This window comes from Vidua macroura, chromosome 1 (assembly GCF_024509145.1).
Source record: "Vidua macroura isolate BioBank_ID:100142 chromosome 1, ASM2450914v1, whole genome shotgun sequence".
Taxonomy (NCBI): domain Eukaryota; kingdom Metazoa; phylum Chordata; class Aves; order Passeriformes; family Viduidae; genus Vidua; species Vidua macroura.
Window position 1 is genome coordinate 9,231,519 of NC_071571.1, and position 15,338 is coordinate 9,246,856.

The 15,338-nt window shown below is 38.4% G+C and overlaps 1 protein-coding gene across 1 annotated transcript in view; it reads right to left on the reverse strand.

Annotated features, from left to right (window-relative positions):
- Positions 1 to 15,338, reverse strand: part of PTPRN2 (protein tyrosine phosphatase receptor type N2) — a 636,596-nt gene that overhangs the window by 221,359 nt on the left and 399,899 nt on the right. The window lies entirely within an intron of this gene.

Here is a 15,338-nt window from a genome sequence, read left to right on the forward strand (position 1 = left end):
GAATTGTAGGACAGAACTAAAGAGCTCTCATGGACTGTTAGAAATGCACAAGGGTTGGGAGACCAGCTGGACTCTGAGATCTGACTGCTCAAGCTCAGTGTGCTCTGTGGGCACAGACTCAGTGCTCTGTCAAAGATAGCCACAAATGGCTGACATGGGAGTTTGGTGAACATTATTTACACCATTTGCATCTTCAGCCAACACTGAAGACTGTGCTATCCTAGTTTACCTAGTTATTTATATGACAGAATCATTTTGACACCTGAGATGTAACAGAGACCTATTCAGTTTTAGCTTTTAAACTGAATTCCATTTAACTATGCAGCCCCAGATTTTAACTTTCCCTTTAATCAGCAATGGGAAATAAAAGGCAATTCTAATCATAGCTGGACTCTGCTGATTATAGAGCTCAGCTGACTACACTCCTATCACAGATGATTCATTTAAGTGTCTGTATGGCTAAGTTTGGGGTGGATAATGTCACTTTTCCAATCAGTGGGCTCATATCTCACTGGAGGGTAAGGGTGCAGGAAACTGTGAGCCAGTCTTTCAAAGCCCTGGGAACAGCCAGAGCCAGTCTTAGGGCTGAGATGTGGAAACCATGGATCTGCCACTGCCCATTCCTCCAGTGTCTCATGAAACAAGAGCTGGGGTAAAGTTTCTGTAAATGAGCAGGACTGCACCCAAGAAATAACTTGCATGTACCATTTACCTTCTCAGGAAATGATCCAGCAAACCCCTGAGCATCTGCTAATCTGTCAGGTATTTAGCATGAGGGAATGCAGCCCAGTGGTTCCCTGTACCTGCCACATGATGGTAATTAATAATAAGCATATAAGAGGCCTGGCATGAAGCAAGGAAAGGACCTTCCCCTGAAAGCTGTACATCCTGAATGGGCTGAGCAGGAATACTGAATTCAAACCCTGCAAATAAGCCATTTCACTACAGAGGAGTTCAGTGGTTCCTGTTCTCCTGTGCCAGAAAAGCCACAGTTGAAACAATTTTTCATTCTGCTCTTCTGACTTGTGGTCTGATGGCAGATGTTTTAGACTACATTTTAAATTAAAGGCAGGCGCCAATACAATATAGTGTTGTGATTTACAGATATATTAAAGAGGGCTTCCTTCTTCTGTTTCTTTGGGTTATTTTCATTCTTAATCAGAGACAGAATTTGGCTGAGAATCTGGGAGTCCCCAGGATGAAGCAGAAAATTCAGCAGAAATTTAATTGCTCAAAATGCATCAAGTTGCCATATTTTGTTTATTTCCTGAGATTCAATTACTAAAATCACCAGTCTGCAACTCCAAATTGCATGACAACTGCTGAACTTACAGTCTCACAAGGATAATCACCCCAGAGCACAACAACATACCCATTGCTCCATTACCATCAATTAATATAAGCTACCTGTAATTAGAAAGGGCAGAATAAACTCCACACTTCCTTTATTCCCTGACTGGTATAATGAGGATGCCATTCTATTGTCTCCTGGGTGGGATCTTTTGGCACCTCTGTTGATACCGTTTTTTCCAAGGCACATTGAGTACAAACATGGTTTCACTTCACAAAATGTCTCAGTGCCCTCACCAGTCTGTTCATCCTTGTCAAATCAGGATTTCACACATTGTTTTCTGCACAGTCCCTAATCTTAGCAAAAGTTTCATTTCCCCAGCCCATTGCCACCGGCTATTAGTCTGGCACAAAACTCAAGCTCAAAATGAAAAAGATAAAACAGAGAAAAGACAACAGACACAGCCACTATTGCTCTGTTTTGTCTTGTCGCGCCTAACAAAATATGGTTAATAGCACTGTTGTGTTATTGGTGAGCCAGAGGGACAACCAGGTGTGTCTTGTCATGTCCTGTGAACATTACCTATTCCTGAAATATTCTGTGTCTGCCCATTAGCGTTTCCAAAGTTCAACATGTCAATAGACAGAGGAACATTTCATTGTCTAATGGATAAAAACCAGCAATAACAACATGGTATTAGCCACTGTGGGTGTTACTGACCAACAGGGTCACAAACAACACCTGGATCTACTCCAAGCTTTGACTGTTAAAACCAAAATAGTAAAATATTAAAATGGCAGTTTAAAATTTTCACACATTAATAATATATTTTTTTAAATATTATGGCATCCTGATATGATCTTATCTATCTGACAGACTTTTAGCATTTTTGCCTACTTGGTACCAGCAAAGTAGAGAAATTGAACTTGTTTAGAAGGAAGACACAATTATTTTTATTTTATATATTTATTATATATTTAAAGATGTAATGAAACACCATCAATATGTTAAAAAATTATCTGCAGATTCTGGCTTATCTGAGTGAAAAACTCTCTTCTCTGGAAGAAAAGAATGATTTTCTTTCAGCATTCAAATTTGCATGCCAATATATTTTGCATATAATTTACATAACATAAAGTATCATAACCACTTTGCCTCTTATTGTAAAATCCAAGATCAGCTCCTAGCATTTCATAGCTAGGATTATTAAAACATTTTGTTAAGTCAAGTCTGAAGATAAGCTTCCATCCTGATGCTTCTGGAATTGCACACTAATGGGCAGGAAAGGTGAGTGGTTCTGACACTGGATAGGACTTTGGGTCCTAAAAATTTCTCATGGGCTTGTTTTTCAATCTGGGTAATTTAATTTAAAATCTTTATAGCTTGTATACTTAATTTTAAAATGAGAAAGGTGATAATTTTTATTCCCTTTCTTTCCTAATCTTGTCTTTTTTGGTGATTATCTTAATCACTCAAAGACACAGCTTTCCTGTCACTTTATGTGTGGGCAGGTACCCAGTGAGATCCCAATCCTGTCTAGAAATCATTACTGTAATGCTCCTGTTAATCAAAACTACTCAGCCTTTTTTCAATTAAATGATTTATGCAAAGAAATATCAATTTGCTGCAGAATTCTTTTTCAATAGGTCCACATAAGTTTTAGGGAAACTTTGAATACGGATTTTCTTTTCATGTCAAAGGTATGATTTTTTATTAATGTTCAGTTGACAGAAAGCTTTACCACCATCTATAGTTTAGTGTCAAAGCACTTCTATGGGAAACCAAAGTCCAAGCCTTCACCCATCTGACTCAGAACAAGAATCTTGATAGAAACCGGGAGCTATGTTGAACAAATACCTGTCTCAGGGTTTCCTAAGTTATCTGGAATATGAAAATAGCTAAAAAAGGAGAAACAATTTCAGGAGGCTAATGCTCAGTGTAGTTAATGAGGTTCAGCCCACAGAGAAGAGCCATGCAGAAAATCAGAGTGTCCCTCCTTCTGCACGAGGGCCTACACCTCTCCTCAAATCTGCATCTCTGTTGTGTTTCTGTCATGAAAAAAATTCATCCAAATGGGAAAGCAGTAATTCTCCACAATATCAACAATCTCTGCAGCACACAGAACTGTCTCCTGCTGAGCACTGCCAAGTGTGCACGTGGTACTTTTGTGGGGAAGATCAGAGTGCATATCCAGAAGCTGCCTGTGATACTTCACTAGTGTGCAGTAGCAGCTCCCTGCATGAAGATGACTGGAAAAGGGACCCAGGACCACAGCTGAGGTCCATGAAGCACCTGAAGCCTCTCTTTTACCTGTGGTAAGATCCTGAGGATATTAATACACAGCCACCTTAAAAAATTAAATTTGGCTGCATAGTGGTATGAGTACTCGTATGATGTTGGATATATTGCTTATACAGGTAGCACTACACTGCTTATCTCCAGATACTGCTTTGAGATGTATTATGCTTTAATATATTATCTGTGGCTGAAATATTTAAGACCAGGCTGGATGAGGCTTTCAGCCACCTGGTCCAGTGGAAGGTGTCCCTCCATGGCAGGAGGGTTGGAACTGGACGATCTTTAAAATTCCTTCCAACCCAAACCATTCTATGATTCCCTGATTCTATGATTGATGCTTCTCTAATCCATGTAAGAAGGTGAAGTGAATAAAGAAGAGCTTGCTTCAAATGATGCTGCCTAACCTCAATGCAGGCTGCTGCTGTTCTGCTGCAGAAACTGATGAACTCCAGAGTCAATTCACTGTCTTAGGAAAAGGCAAAGAGAAAAAAAGGCAGCTCTCTAAGAACCATTCTGATCAAATGGGAAAGAGTTAAGAGGGGTCAAGGCTCCCAGGTGTGCATCTTGCTGGAGCAGGTAGCACTAGAAGAATGGATGACTATCTCTTTTTGGAACAAGTAATGGAATTCCCAGAAAATATCTAACTACTTTGCATTATCTGGCACCTGCACACCAGACACCTGTACAGCTGAACACCCATCTGCTATATATGCTACATGCACTTCCTTTCTCTTTTTTTAGCTTGGCAAAGGAGTTGATTAGGAAGATAAGGTCTCTGAAAAACATTTTGGACAAAGATGCCAGCACAGATTGTACAGTTAAAGATATCAGGTCTGCCAATACATGCACACCACACTCTGCAGGCTGCTTATACTTGCCTCACAATAATTTATTGCACAAATTACTGGAATTCTGAAAAAAACCCCATATCTTCATATTCCTATTTAGTATAGAATTCATAAAGAAAGAGTGCAGTCCCTGGAACAAGCAATATTTGTATTCTAACTATTCTCTTTTCCTGGTCAGCAGGAATATCCTTTCTTTCAGAGCAGGCTCTGCCTATCTTTCTCCTCTCTCCTGCTACAGCCAGTATAGCTGAATGTTGCTGATATATTTTTTTCTCAGTTCCAAATCTTAAAAAATATGCTTTTTGTATGGCAATTTCTCCAGAAATCCAATAAACTCAGCGCAGGCATTTTGAGTTTTAAGAGGACTGAGTCACACATTCCTGGTGTGTGCACAACAATCAGGAGCTGAATGGAACATCCCTAAATGTGTTTAAAAAAAGACTGAATGTGGCACTCAGTGCCATGGTTTAGTTGAGGTGTTGGGGCTGGGTTGGACTCAATGATCTCTCCCAGCCTAGTGATTCTGTGAATTCTATGCGTGTGATTCTGTGTGTGTGAACTGTCCAGTAGTGCCCAGAGGTCTGTCAGGTAAATGTCAGAAAACACAAGACCCTTCCACAAAAGGATGTCCTTCTTTATACACACATACACATATATGTGTGTACGCATATACATGTGTATATATATGGGGTTATTTGTAGGATCAGGATCTTAATGACATGACTAATTTTTTTAAAAAGGTCATAAAACCCCTGGGAAGCACAATGAAGAACAAGACACTATGTACAACTACTGAGTATAATAATAATAATAATTAATAATAATAGCAGCAATAATAGCAATAGTAAATAGTAAAGTATTTCAAGGCAAATGCTTCTCTTAGGACAAACCAGATTTTCATGCTAGCAAACACCAAAAGAAGTATGAAGATATTTTTTAAACGGAGTATTTTAACATGCAAATATATTAGTTGAACAAATTACTTGATACAGAAAACATACTAGTCTCACTTTTGGAGAAACTTTTTTCCACATTTTTTTATATGTTGTCCAGTCAGTAACTGCCTGACTATTCTGTTCAGTGCACAGCACACAAAATACAAGTTACCTCTTCAAGCTGTGCATGTGCACACACTGATACAGAGATACACACACAAAATCCTAAAGCAGCAAACTGCACTTATCTTCTTCCCATTTTTATATCATACATATTTCATTAAGCTTCATGCAGAGTGTCTTCTGATTTATGGTAATTGTCAACAAAAGCAAAAAATGCCGACAATTTTAACCCTACAGTACTGAGGATTTAACTGGGATAAAATTAAAATGTTTAGGGGGGAAAAACCCCCCACAACATTCTAAGCCACTGGGAGCTTGACCCTTGAGATGTTGTCAATTTTTTATTTAATTTTATTGTGTTTGTTGTCTGTAGAAGCAGATGCCAGCAGCAACATCTGATGTACTGGACACCTCCAGTGTTATCCCAGCATGCTCATGGCCTGGAGGACTTGGAGTAAGACTAATTTCCATATCAAACCCAATTTAGATGAAACATCTTGGTTAAAAAAAAAAAAAAAAAAAGAAGAAGAAAAAAAAAGCCAGCGCATCAATAGCCCCTTGATTAGATTTTCATCTCCTGAGCAGACAAATATGAATATTTATTACCATGAATGCAGATTTCCCTCTTTCCATTGCTCTGATCTTGAATATTACTCACTGCTAATTTTTATGAAAATTTGGGCAACATAATGTTTTCACATAAACTGACAGTTCTTGAGATAATCCCATTATTGTTTGGTGGGAAATGACAGTTTCCGCTTATTCATGTGTTAACGAGGGATTAAATATTGTTTTTCATCGCCATAATCTAAGATGGACTGGAAATTAAAATTCAAACATTGTGCATTAGCAGAGCTTTGAGGACCAGAATTTGTTTGCATTCACTTAGTAAAGATCTGTAAATTAACAGTTTAACAATCAAGTGAAATCCATGTCATAAAAGCAGCATTGACATTTGTAAAATGAAGTCATTACTCTACCTGCTAAAGGTAAAGAACCAGACAGACAAATAGTTTGCACAATGCCACCCCTTTGTGAGAGCAGAGTGCACAGTGAGCTGTTGTCAGCCACAGTGGTCCCTGGGCATTCCTGGACTAGGTCACGTTTTTGTGGCACAGAATCACGTCCCTTTGCCTTGTCCCAGGTGCACTCACACTCTCGCTCTGCTCAGATCACACTGAGAAGCTCCTCCCTGACAATCTCTCCACGGCACAAAAAACAGCTACACTGACCCCAGAGCTGTTCCCAGGCACGTGTGTGCTCACAGCCTCCCCAGGTCTCGCTGTGCAGTACAGACACACATTTAATTCTTCACTGAAATGGGTGTTTTGCTGGAGCTGCACTGTTCCAGTTGTCTCCTATCTGTTATCTCCTTGATGCTTGTTCCTAATGCCCAGTAATGCAAATCAGAGACACCTACATGTTCCAAAGTGAAAGCAGAGACCTGCTGGGGACATGCTGCAGTTCAGGAGCCACTTCATTGTTGTTTCTACAGAAACTTTTGAGTTAGTAATTCAATGACTTTTTATTACAAAACAACTCCCCAACATTTCCCTTTGAAATCAGTCAAACTACACACAAAACTATGCTTAGTCAAAGCAACTCCAACATTTTTCTTAACTAGATCTTAAAACTATCTCATCAGGATAAATTTGCTGTTTAATGCAAAAAAGAAACAAAGCCAAGCTCCAACAAACTAATTTAATAGGAATCGTCACGTTTAGAAACTTGCTAAAAGTTTTTGCTTTAATATGTATAACAGATAAAGCCTTGCATTCTGAAGGAGTTTGAAGTGATGGACACTACAGCCATGTTGCCTTTGAGGGTGGAAACTTAGTGATGTACAAGTGCAAAGCAGTTCTGAGAAGGATGAATAAGAGTGTGCTATTAAGCCTTCCCAAAAAGCAGAGATCTTAAGTTTTACTGAAGTACTTAAAGCTTAGTTCTAAAAACCTTACAATAAATGACACAATTCTTTTAACTCACAGCTGAAGTTTTAATTCTATTATTCTTTAATTTTAACATGCCTTTAAACCCATGCTCCAAAGGTGACCACACTGAAACTGCCTGCTATGAATGGTCCCTGGCCAGGATCTTGCTTAGATGGAGAAGCAAACAGCCCCAGAATCCTAATTGGCACAGGACACAATGTGAGTGACTGACTGACAACAACCTGACAGTACAGACAAACGTGGGACCATGACAGGCTCTGGGTCCTGTTCCTGTTCATTTTGCCAGCTCTGTCAAGGATTCCTATAGGAAAGTTGAATGTCTCAAGAGTTTGAATCTTAGAACCCTTATTCTCCTATGCTTACAGACCCTGAACAGAGTCCTGACAGGTTTCTTTCCATGTTGACTTATGTGGGAATATTTCCTGCCCAGGGTCTGCTAAAGAGAGGGCTGAGATACTGGGATCTGCCACTTCTTCCACTCCTTAAACAGTTCAAGTGTTTGAGACTGCTTGAAATCCACGTGTTCCTGCCAGGATCAAGCTCTCTCTGTGGAGATGGAGCAATCTTCCTTCTTTACAATTTCTGACCATCGCTATCCCTCAAACTTCAGACACTTTAAAAGAATTTAATCTGCAGCCTCCCCAGCTGACCCATTACACCACACAAGATTTTGTTTTCCATTGAGTCAAAATAACCTGGCTGCTGGTAGAAGGAGGTTGCTGAATTTCATTAATCAGTAAGATATCTAGTACAAACAATCATGTTCTCCTATTTAAAGATTCTTTATTAATATATTGAGTGCAGGCTGCCAAATCACAGTTAAGCTGAATAATAACATTGATTCTTAAACAGAATTACACTGCAGTTTGCTCTATGTAGCCAGTGCTAGTATCTAAATCTCTTCTCTCTGCAGATTTATAATGGTTTGTAAGGGAAACTCTGCTTTAAAAACAATGGCATGACACAGCCTAAACCCAAGATAAATCCTTAAACACATGCTACGTTGTAACCAGCACAATGTTAAAAAAGACAAAAAAGGAACAACACTGGTAGGATGCATAAGTTCCTGAAGCCACAAGGCAAACCATATCTTGTTTCATTTTACATGATACTGAATAAAAATTGAATTGCTGTAGTTGCCATGGCAACTGCCACATCACTTGGCACTTCTGCTCCTTTAAATCACACAGTGCTACTGTAAAGGAACTCATGAACCAATGTGACACCTGAATACTTGTGCTTTATATACTGTTTCAGGAGGAAAACATAAATCAGTATAGAGTGATAGTTGTCTCTGAAAATCAGGTTTGCTGTATTTTTCTTTACATTATAATCTCCTCATTTCCTTGTCGTGTTCTTTAAAAATTTGTAAAGAAGATGGAGGGCGTTGTCACAATCAGAGCACAAGAAAAGAAATTACTACTGACACATGATTTCCAAACTGAAGCTGTGACCTGTCATTCAGATGTCAAAATACCTCTGCTATGCAATATTCAAATCAAATACAGGGGATAAACATTGGAACTTTGCCCCTCCACAACCAGAGACGGTGTGATATGTGACAGAAGACAGTCTCAGGAGCATCCAGGCATCTCTTTAACTCTAAACTTAGCAGCAGCTTAAAAGGAATGTCTAACTATACACTTAAAGCTAAGCATATTCTAAATGTTTGTAGATCTGGGCCATGACTTATATTGTCTGTATATAACATGCAGTAGCAGAAGACAGTTGACAAAATAATGTGTTAAAATGATACACATATTTCTGCTGCATATTTTTTGTTTTTAAACATTTAACACTTTTATTAACACTCTGGATTCAATTTACTTGAAAAGCAGCCCTCTAGTGGGCTATGTACTGTAATGAATAGTTAATAAATAGCATTAACATTATATCTAAATATTAGCTAGAATGCATTTTTCAAAAGCATACAAGGTCTTAAATAAATGAGCCATAGATCTTCATCACTCTCTTTGGAGAAATTTAATGTTCTGTTTAGCTTTATTCCTAAAATTTCTTGAAGTGTTACTTCTAAATGCTACTGTGTGACTAACTTCTGATTAGCATAACTTTACTATTCATGTGTACTTACAAACTGTAATAGTGAGACATTATTCACTGTTAATAAAATTTCACATAAGTAGTATATTTCTAGTGGAATTCTATGTAAAATGTAATCTACTGTTTTTTAAAGGTTACACAGCTTTAGAATCTGTAATTTGTGCATGTGGGATAAGGTAAGTCTTTCCCATTATGCCTTCACCAAGAATATTTCAAGGATTGTACTTCTAAAAGCTTTTTATTTAATGTCATTGCTCTTATTTCTACATATAAATTTGCATGCCTTAAGGCAAAGAACCCCTTTGTGATCTGATCCATGCTTCATCCACAACAATGCATGTGGTTCCAAACACTGCCCCTCCTGGAAATGTTTGTCTGCTTACCAACACAGCCACAGTGATCAGTGAAAGCCAACAGCAAGAGCTGCCTTTTGGAACTCCAATCTCACATAACAGGAAAAAAAAAAAAAAAAAAACAAACCAAAAAAACAACAACTTGTTGATCTCTAAGCCATGGGGTTTGTAAGAAAAAATGCTGAAGGCAGGCATGGGGAAAAAGCCCTCCCTGGTGTCCTCTGGTCTAAGAATGCTTCCCCTGCAGTGCAGAGGTGTCTGCCCTCACATGTGCCTGTGCTTGGCTTCAGCCTGGTAAAAGAAGGGCGGGTTTCAGTGGAAGTGGAAAAACTTAGCTGTGTCTTGGGCTAAAACTTGAGTATTTGTATATGCACAGCTGCTGTTCATACACCATGGTCAGTCTCAGACCTACCTCATCTAAGTGATATTGGGTACAGCATCCCTTCCAATCCCGGGTACCCCTGGGCAGTACCTGCTCCAGGTCAGGAGCATTTGGCTTGCCAAGATGTCACTGTAACAGAGACAGCTGGAGTAGATCCCAGGCTGATTTGGTCTTTATAAGCCAAAAGCCAGCACTTAGCACTTTACCTAGTAGTCAAAGATCAGAAAAAAGGTTTATACCTTATTTCAACAATTGAAAATGATTTGTCAAGTTCTGCACTCCAATTTTTTATGGATTTCCAATCCAATATCATTCTAGGTAAAATCTGGATATATAGGGACAATAGGGAGAAAAGCTGGCAACATTAAGGAAGGTAAGAAGCTAGAAACCTGACTCCTGCCTCTGAAGCCTGTACATCACTGGAAAGTCTGTCTCATCATGTCCTCTAGCTTCACTAGAATTTTTAAACACAGATTTCTTTATTGTAGTAACATCACTTTATGCAACATCAACATAATTCTACACCTATCAAAATATCTATAAATGAAAATATCCTGAAACATGTCAAAATATCACTGCTCTATTTTAGGACATCTAGAGGTATGGTGAAGCATTCATTTTGCATATATTTTGGGTTATTTCCATTTGCTTTAGAAAACTGTTCTAATTTTTATGTCTGCCATATGAGAGCCATGATTCAAGTCCTACAAATGAAGTTGTGATTCCAATGATTAATTTCTTCTGTGCATTCTTACTGGGAAAATGAAAGAGGTAATTTAATATAACTTATTCTGAAGTGGGTGCTGTTTTGTCAGTTCAAGACAGGAACACTGCCATTTCATTGGTTTGTTTCAGGCCTCATTCATTGATTATTCAACTCACAGACTCTTATACCCCAAAAACATTTCTTGAGCCACTGGAGAGCCTGACTTGTTATTCTGAAACTGTGGTTGAAAACAAATTGCAGCCAAAAGCTGAATAAACATTTATCCATGTCACAGTAATTTTGGTCACAGCCAACCTGAGCATGGAATTGAACTTAAAAATACTGTGTTCCTGTAATAATTCAATGGTGCTTATGTGGAGAGATAGAAGTAATTAAGTTCCTAAAGGATGCTGAAGGGATACCTGACATGGTGACCCCTGTGCAGGGCTGTGGCTCGTGGTGTCTGCTGCACTCCCTTGGGTTGGAGAGAAACTCCTGGGAAAAAATCCAGTTGCAATAATGTTGGTGTGGGATGGGGCTTCTGCTGCTGATGATTCCTGAACTCATGAGGAGTCAGGTGGAGCTGTGCAGCTGCTAAGGAGGCTTTCCCTTCATGTGAGACAAAATGTTATCCCCAAGATCTTGCAGGAAGGCGCAGCCATTCAAAGCAACAAGTTCAACTCAAGTAGTGGTCCACATCAAGCTGGGACAGAGGAGAACAGAGTTATGGGTCCTGCTTAAATGCTGTTTAGCTCTTCAGTTTTTTACCAGTATTGTGTCTTTCATGGTATTATGCAAATAGACATCTAAATAACACAACTCATCCATTCATACCCTCATAGACATAGCTGAACAGCTGAAGATGACCTCAGGACTTCAGAGATTTATTTCATGTGTTGGAGATCAAAAGAAAATACCTCAAAGCTTCATTGTATCTGAATAAACAAGAAGGTGTGAAATGCTCATGAAGGATTTGTCTGGCACAAACATGCATGACAATGAGACCAATAAATCTCACATGGATACTGTAGAGGAGTTCTACTGGTTTTTTAGTTTTATAGGTGTTATAGGTGCTGGAAAACTGCAAATAAAAAAGAAACATCTTGGCAAATATAATTCCAGAGATGGTCAGTACTACAGCAATGCACAGATTGTCAAGTTTATAACCTCAGCACTGGTTTTCTCTACAGCAGAGTTATTCTGGTTTTCTGCTATAATCACCTTCTTGCAAACAAGATAAGTTCAAAATAATTCTCATTTTAAGAGTGATATACATCATATCAAACTCTAATCTCTCTGGATCCCTGTACTGTTGAATATTCTGTTAAAAATGTTCAATGTTGAGGTAGCTGTACGGTGGAAATACTGGTAAAATCTGTTCTATAACAGCCTGAAAGAAGCTCTGCTTGCCCAGAGTCCAGACAGTGCTTTTCATTTTATCATTCACACCTTCCCATGAAATATATAGAACTTTTAAGTCAACATCCTGAAACATGAGCAGCTTCTGAACTCCCAGCTTAGGAACTAATTTTTAATCCTGCTAAAGCAGAGCCTACCTACACTGACACAACACAGCAAACTCAGGCTTAGCTGAGAGAATCACAAGCTGTGGAAATCTTTTACATGACATAAAGATGATGAACTGGATTGCAGCTGTGGCAGACTCCAGACTCATGTTGTTAATGACTATATAGCACATGTTTATGTAGTGACATAAAAGCAATTCATCAGCCCTCCCTGGACTTGACTGAATGGCTCAGTAAGCTTGGTGTGAATTTCATAGTCTGTTGTTGCTTTTGAAATGTTTTTTCTTGAGATAGGGGAAAGAAAATGATAGATTGAGGAGCTCTGAGAAGCATTTCTCAACTCCACAGAGGAAGAGACAGTTTCCTTCCAGCACAGCCAAGGCCTGGGAAGTCACTAGTGTCCACACATTCCTTACAGAGACACAAATCCTGTTATCATAGATCAACACCTAAAACAGATTCCACTGTCCAGAGCCACACATGAATTACTGCTGAGCTTAGGAGAGTTCCTGCATTTGTCTGGACATGGCTCCATTTGCCACTACCATCTGGGCTACATTCTCTTGAGGTATTTCAGATATGAAAATTGCCTTGCAATATCAATCCTTTTTATTTTACAGGCCTGCATATGAAGATTATATATCCATTAACTTTGTCATGCATCTCACCTGCTGTCCAAACAAAAAAGGTCATTTCTCATTCTCTACTAAAGTTTTTCAAAGTACTTTTGATTAGAGCATCTTGACTTTGATTTACTGTCACTATTATATATAATTCCATTCCTAATTCCAGTGTGAAGTAAAAGGAATCCTTATTCAAAAAGAAGCTATTTCAATATCTTTAAATACATACTTTGTATAGTTTCAATAATAATTACTCACCAGGGTGAATAAAACACAAACTGCAAAACTGGATTACCATAGTTAAATTTAACCTGAAATAGCCTGAATCTGACACTGTAAAAACAGAAAAAATCTTGGTTACAGCACTCCTCTATTTTTTGTTTATGTGAGACCACAGAAATATATTGATTATGTAAACAATCATATCTGATAAGACATAGAAAGGGGAATGTACACAGCTGGGAGAATTCACATCCAACAAAATACATAAGCAGCTGAATAAATGTCCTTCCATCATCTTACTTGGTCCAAAGCACTTGGTTCTTTCTCTGCTGATCACCGTCTTTCAGATATAACCTGGATTATATTTAGACCAAAATGTTGGCTTTGCTTGGGTTAACCAGTTTTCACTTTTTGCCTTCTAATAATACATATTTGGTAGAGTGTAAAGCACAAAATTCTGTCAAAGTCTTCATTAATCCAAGTTTTATCTGTGTTTTTTTACAAAAAAGTTACGACAGCCTAAATTTATGGAAGGTGAATTCTACAGTGACTTTTTCTAAACCAAACACAAGAATCAGGCTAGTGAGGTCTCTGGCCTAAGAACTCTTCAATTTTTCATGCTCTATTAGCTGGTCTTAGAATCTAGGAAGTCCTTAAATTTATAGCTCCAGCACGTTCCTAGACTACCATGGTTACAGCAATCCTATTGCTACAATGGGGATTAATTATACATTTAGCAGGTGAAACTTTCTGCGTTCCAACTATCCAAAAGGGAATTTTCCCTCCATTGACCACATATAATACAAAAACTGATTTAACAGTCAGCATCTGAAGTGGGCTTTCATTCTCCAGCTGATTTCGCAGCAGATTGGAATCCATTCAATGACTGGAATTGGACAAAATACGTGGAGGGATTTTATTAGCATGGATGAGTCCCATTGGGTAAAATTATACTGAGTGACTTCCACAGCCTGTATCCCAATCCTGGCTCTCCTGCTATTGAACAGAAACCAGGTTGTGCAGATAGCACAACCACAAACTTCAGCCTGGCCTGAAGTCAGGACACAGGCTGAGGTGCACAGCCATGCCCCAGGAGGCACTTCCCAGCTTCTAAGGCTATGCACCCATAAGAAACATTCCTAGATAAATCAGATAAGGAGAGATGATGGCTTTCATCTTCTGATAATTTCACCTATCTTTGTTTCCAAGTTCCAATTCTTTCAGCTTTGGCCCTCAGCATCACAGCAGGTCTCAGTGTTATCACCTCTTCAAGACTGAGTCTTTCAGTAATGTGAATGAAGCTACACAGTGAACCTCACAAATCTCATCAAGTGAAGTTCTTAGGCATGAAGTGATAAAAATCAGAAATATAAACCCCAAAAATCAGTAAAGAAAGAAAACAACCTATTTCTTCAGTATATTAGAAGTTAGTAATTCATTATTTTTAATACTGAGAATAATGCAATCATGAGAAAAAGACATTTGCCTAGCCTTGTGAGCATTCACCACTAGCAAAATTACTTAAATGAAAATGAAAAAAAAAGAGATAACTGTGTACACAAAATTAGCACGAGAATTAGCAATCAACTGTAGTTCATACAAGGTTCTTAGCAGATAGCATCATGTTTATTAATAAATTATGAACTGCTTAGTGGAGTTTTTGCTCAGTGATATCACTATAATAACAGACACATGTGTTATTTATGTTTCAAGTTACATCCAAAATAAGCGACATTCAGATGTCAGATTCTCTCTAATATCTAAAGATTCTTTACCCCAAATTTAAACTTCCACTGTTCTAGATGAGATAGCACTCTATCAAAACCAAGGGGAATAATATGATGACTTCAGTTGCTGTGCTCGTCTTTGGGGATTTTTTTCCTGTGATACAACAAAGCAAAAACTGCATTTCTTAAAGCTGGCTGCACTTTTCTCATAAGGATGGTATTTTTTTTCTCTGTGGGATACAGTGCTATTTGTGCAGCAGATTGTATTTTGACAGATGCAACTGTATCATA